Source organism: Solanum tuberosum, unplaced genomic scaffold, assembly GCF_000226075.1.
Source record: "Solanum tuberosum cultivar DM 1-3 516 R44 unplaced genomic scaffold, SolTub_3.0 scf00031, whole genome shotgun sequence".
NCBI lineage: Eukaryota > Viridiplantae > Streptophyta > Magnoliopsida > Solanales > Solanaceae > Solanum > Solanum tuberosum.
Window position 1 is genome coordinate 491,114 of NW_006238957.1, and position 6,384 is coordinate 497,497.

The following is a 6,384-nucleotide window of genomic DNA, read 5'->3' on the forward strand; positions in this document are numbered from 1 at the left end:
AATTATATCCTAATTTCCATATTATATTATTATCAATATCTATTAGTTAATATTTGTAACTTATGTGTAGATTCATTCCAAGAAGAGGAATAGGCTTGCACTATCGCGTCTCAATGATCTAGTGTACATTAAGTACAATAGAACATTGAAACGTCGTTATGATGCTCGTGATCTCATTGATCCAATTCGCTTGGATAACATTGATGATTCAAATGAATGGTTAGTTGGATGCCTCGAAGATCAAGAAGATGAACTAGTATATGAGGATGATGATCTTACTTGGGGTAGTGTTGCTACGGCAATTGGAGCTGATGAAAGTATCTATCATCTTAGGGGACTTTCTTCAAGATCAAGTGCACTTGACAAGGGCAAAGGAGTAGAAACTACATCTACAAGTTCAACTTCAAGTAGGACTCGGACACTAATTGATGAAGACTACGAGGAGGAAGAAGATGAGGAGCAATATAATGATGTAGAGGATGTTGATCTTCAAGAGTTGGATAGTTTTGAAGAAGAATAGACTTTTAGAGTTCTAGTATTATCTTTTGAATTATTGGGTCTTTAAAGTTCTAGACTTTTAGTATCTACTTTTAGTTTTTGAATTGAAATATTTGCTAATATATGTTATTGCTATTGAAATTTTGGATATTTATATATGCAATTATATATTTTTAATTTTTGGTACTAATTGGCGCCTCAATTCAAAAAGGCGAGCCGCTCGCCGAGCCGCGTGGCGAGGCAGGCCCTTGTCGCCTTTTGTCGCCTCTCGCCATCCAAAACACTGAGTCCAATCCACGGTACGTAGATGGCCTTCGTAGAAGTTGTCGATAGTTTTTTCCTTCAGGGTTGTTTTGATCTTTTCCCACTCTTTTAATTCTTATACTATATCGTTTTAGCCTAATTTAAGAGGGATTAACCGGAACTTAGTCAACCTAAACCTTCTCATTCACGTCGAACACCCAAATATTAGAATCAGTACATCTTAACTCCTCTCAAGCAAAAACTAGGGTTCTTCATCTTCAAGCTTCAGTTTAAGGAATCAAGCTAGGGTCTCCATTCCAGGTGTGTGGAATTTCATCAAAGGGTATCTTTTCACTCATTGAGTCCCAAAGAAAATTGAATTTTTCAGATAATGATTTTTATAGAAGTTAGGGTTCTTATGAAAGCATGATTTTCACTATATTTTCCATTCTTCTTCTTGGATAGTTTGATTATGTGATTCCATCTATAAAATCAATACTTCTAAATAGTATTTCATGAATCCTCAAAACAAAATATTTTTCACGACTCAAAACTATGTTGTTTTTGATTGCATGTCACAGATTATCAATTTTCATGATTTAGAGGTGCTTTCAGATAAAATATCTATTAGTTATTATCAATTTATTAGTATTCATGAGCTATTCAGAATATCACTTTTATTCAGTTTATTTGTATTATCAGTTTAAATTCAATTGGGAGTGTTACTTAGCACCAAGCAAATTTACGGATGAAGGTTCATCCGTTAGTTAGGACTGAGACCTATAGTAGCAATCCATAAATCCCAAAACTACGTGTCACTATAGGATTATAAGGGTCACCCGTCAGACTAGGACTTACTCCTTTATGGACATCAGCTTAGCGGTACCATATTGATCACCCCCCATATCTTGGCAAGGTATAGTGGGCCCTCTTTGATGGGGATTATAACATTGAACTCCATGTTTAGCTCACATGGTTATATGTTGGTTATTAGATCTCCCACAGTCCAGTCTCAGATGTTGCATGACCTTGTAGTCAGTTATCCCAGTTTTCAGTATTTATCAGTTACGTGTTTTACCACTCAGTTATTTCACTTACTAAATACTTTCAAAGTAAAGACCGCATACTCTTCGCATTATATTGTTTTATAATATAGGCTCGAACGTTTAGCATTCATCCCGCGGTTAGTACGACTTCCAATCAGCTCAGCAGCACGTTTGGTGAGTCCTCATCTTTTGAGGACAACCTTTATATTTCTTTCAATAGTTAATCTTTTAGTTTTCAGACAATTAGAGTTAGTTAAGGGCTTGTCCTAGCAACTCATCTTAGTAAAGGCTTTCAAATAGACAATCAAATATGCATGTTAGCTTTGTGTTGTTTTCAGATGAACTCACTTTTGAGTATTTAAATTTTATATTTCAAACCACTCAGTTATTTTAGTTTAGCTTCTGCATTCAAATGAAGTTATTGTTTACATAAATCATAGTGTCATGCTAGGCCATGGGTTAGTTTGGATCACTTGTGGCTCTAAGCACCGTGTTACGACTAAGAGGTAGTCTCGAGTCGTGATGGATGGAAATTTGACCATCCAGAAGGAGAGACAGAGGATTTCCCAACATGTATACGGTGCACTGTTTGGGAAGAGAGAAATCAAAGGAGTTTTGAGGATAAGCACCACAACATCTAAAAGTTGAAGATGAAATGCTTAATCGCTTATTATTTTGGTGCAAGCAGGAAGGTTTAATAGAAGCAGAAGATATTTTTGATGATTTAGACAACAGTAAAAAGAAACGTAGATAGGAAGGCTTCCTTTTATTTGTAATTTGTTTACTATTTTGGGGGACTATACAGTTGTTATAGTATACCTGTTAATATATAGAATGTTACCATTATCAAAAAAGAAAAATGACAACGCTACAACTGTTATTCAATTTTAGTCCTACGCATTTAACTTATAAAGAAAAACAATTAAATCCTATGCATTTTCCTGTAATTTCTTCAGATATAGGTCATTAGAAAATAATATGCTTAAGAGTTAAGACAGTAACTTCATCAGTATTACAGCCAGCTTCTTTTACGGATGAATAAAGGCACCAACGACTGACATTCAAGGACTGTATGATGACCTGTTGTAGAGATTTTCATATCTAATATCAATAGAAGTGCTAACCTATTAAATGTTCACCATTACCCAAAATTTCAAGCAATGGTATCCCGAAACATCATTTGAGACGAAATTAGCTAGAATGAAGTTTGCCAACCTTGATAATAATATTGTTGAGTAATGGCTTCATCAAACCAGATAGAGAGTAATTCTCAATAAAGTTCTCAGAAAATTGGCATTCTGTTGAGGCAAGTTGTGAATTAAGAAAGTAAAACAGAAACGATGAGTAAAACCTAGAAAAGGAGGAAGCCTCCAGATAACAGATTCTCCTATTCCATATTCATCTTTTTGCTGCAAAGAAGTTTGAGCAGTTGAATTAGAGCTCTGTCAAAGCCAGTCAGAGAGACAAGACAAGAAGCACTGAGTAAAAAATTAGAATCTGGAGAAAACAATTTCTCCTGATCTTGCTATGGAAACAATATATAGTTGCATAGGAGACATCCTTTCTCCAATAGAATAAAGACTTGCAACAACTGGAAATACAAGAGCATTCATGGGGAACAAATCAATGCAGCTGAACAAGGAAATTAACTAGACGCTACAACACTAATTACCACCAAACCTAGAAAATTAATCAGCGACATGGTTTGACAACTAACATATGTAAATGTTATTATTATAATCAAGGTTTCCTCAACTAAAGAGTTATTTCTCAACATATTTCAATTTGATATGTTTTAATTTGCCCATATATAGAAACAACAACAGCATGCTCAGAGTAGTCTCACAAATGAGGTTTGGGGAAAGTAGGTTGTACACAAACCTTACCCCTACCTTTGTGAGGTAGAGAAGTTGTAAAGAGAAGTTATCGAAGCAGGGAAAATGTGATAGCAAAATAACAAGATACAAAACAAATACAAATAGTATCACACATTATAAAGAAACTAAGTGATTACTAACTACTACTGCTAATAGACTCCACGTACTCTGTTCTAGTCCAGCTTAATCTAAAACTTTTAGACTAGTATATGTGAGCTAGATTTCCAACATGATTTTGCAAGCTGTAGAAGTTGTTCAACTTGACCAAGATAATAGTAGAGAAGAAGTTGTGAGCAAGGATTAAATGAATGTTTGTTCCCAATGTTCTAAAGGAACCATTTAATCCACAAAAAGAGGGATCGAATCCCACCTATGTAATATTCCCCTCTATAGAGGACCCCATTAAAGATTGTTGTTACTTTCCTTCCAAATCCCTCAAGTCCAATTTTTCCTTTTCCTTATTGCCCTTTACTGATCTTAATTACAATCTTGCCAGACTATTGCATTTAGACAATCTAGCCAGACTATTGCAAGTTTTGGTATGCGACACAACAATTTTTCAATTCCTTTACACAAGTATTTATTCCATGAAGGACTTACTCACATCAATATTGACCCTCAATGAAGAGAAGAAACATACAACTTGATCAAGAATATCTTAAGACATTTTTAGAAAAACAATGAATAGAACAGAATGGGAACTTGAAAATCACCTGTCCCAGAGATGGTCCTCCACACAAGACCAAAGCAAGAAGGAAGGGTTTCAAACTGTTTGATATCAAGCTTCTTGTTAATAAACCCAACTCCCAGACGATGGCAAATCCACTCGAATCTCATTCACATTTAACCACAACAAGAATCTCTTCCTTCTAAATCAGTAATAGACCCAAGACTCAGCTTCCCAGTAACCTTGTCAGCATAATAAACCAAATACTCAAACTCCACATAACAAGTAAAACTTCCAATGTTCCATCATCGGAAATACTGTAGGATTTCACAGAGCGTCTTGAGGAAGGTTGAATTTTGTGAGTTGGGGTTAGTGGGTAGATTGACAGAAAAGCAAGAAGGAGATAAGAGGAGTAGGAGGAGGAGAATAGTCATTTGGACTAAAAACCTCCATTGTTGGATTGAAACTCCCCATTGTTCTCCAGAGAAAGAGGAGTAGGACGAGTGGGAAGAAAGTGATGGTTGTACACAACGGTTAAATAGTTGTACTGGAAATTGAACATTATCAAAATGTGGGTGACATTCAAAATTTGTATGATGTCCGCACATCAATCAATAAACTTAGGTATAAGTCCCATAAAGTTGTTTTTTTAAAAATAATATTCTCTCTATTCATATTAATTGATTATTTTATTAAAAATTGTTGTCTCAGGTCCGTTATTTAACTTACTAAATCAAGAAAAATATTAATTAAAAAATTCATATATCACCCTTGTTATTAATTTTTTTTTTGAAAGTGTTCATATTTATTTGTAAAATTCCCAAAAAGTTTTTTTAAGGCATGAATTAGTAAAATTATATATATTCTTATTTATATATTTTTAATATGTGTGTAAAAAAAAAATGATCAACTAATATGAGACTAATGGAGTAATAATAAATTTTACAAGAAAATTAGTGAAACATAAATAAATTTGACCACCAAAATAATAAATTTAAATTAGTCATTGAACAAAAAAGTCAAAAAAAAATTAAATACGGTCAAATATTTTATTAAATTATGTACAAATTTAAGTAGAAGTTGAATTCCGAAATTTTATGATCAAATATGTTTTTCGTAGTTCAACTTTCAAAAAAAGTGAAAAAAATTCATGATCAAACGAGTTCGAAATTAAACGCACGAGGAACGCGTAAGGTATTGATACTATTAGGTACCATTCCAATTGTCCAAAAAATTGTTTCTCCATGATTAACTCCTAATCGTGAGAGTAAATTTTTTCTGAAATGCACACAAAGTTATTGACCTGAAAAATCAAATTAATTCATTGAAAAATTTATTAGCTTTAGCCATAAGCAGCTCATATGGCGAAAGGCTTATAAAATATACCTAAGGTTCAAATTTTTTCATATTTGAAGGTTATGAGTATGACATTAATGACCACCGACTGCAATTGTCTTCTTGATTAGTGCAGTCTCTCACGATAATTATGTTGATTATGATGTGAAGCGTTTCTCAATTAAGTTTAAATTTGTGGTGAACTTGAATCAACCAATCAATCAACATTGTTCTAGTTGATCTCAAGTTGTGAATCCATGTAATGATGAACTCTTCAAATTAAAATTTTTACATTCAATATGAACAAGTTGAACAATCAATCTATTAACAACTATTAATTGAATCTCACCTTGAAACATTTACTACGTTTGTTAGTTTAAAGATTATTATGTCTTTATCTATTACTCTAAAGTTTTAAATGTAAGATAAAGTTGTTTGTTCATCATTGATTCTCCTAGTATCTCTTTCAATCAGCATTTTTAAGAATATTCATGTTAGATAGATGGATAGATAGATCTATAGATTTAAGCTAATAGGTCACTAGTTAGTACTGAGTGATTGATTTTATTGATGATTGCACAAAATGAACAAATATTTACATAATACTTTATCAAAAAAATTATGAGGTAGGAAAATGGGAGAAATGAATTACAAGGTAGAAAATTGAATCCTCACCAAAAAGATAAAATTTAATGTAATCAACCAATTGAGCTACTAA

General features: G+C 33.1%; 1 long non-coding RNA gene across 1 annotated transcript in view; it reads right to left on the reverse strand.

Moving 5' to 3' along the window:
* Positions 1–4,929, reverse strand: part of LOC107059651 (uncharacterized) — a 25,755-nt gene extending 20,826 nt beyond the window's left edge. The window contains exons 1-2 of the long non-coding RNA XR_001472798.1: positions 4,378–4,929; positions 3,139–3,196 (exon numbers count right to left, since the gene is read on the reverse strand). This is a non-coding gene — a long non-coding RNA (uncharacterized lncRNA). The remainder of the gene's footprint in view (positions 1–3,138; positions 3,197–4,377) is intronic.
* Positions 4,930–6,384: the final 1,455 nt, after the last annotated feature.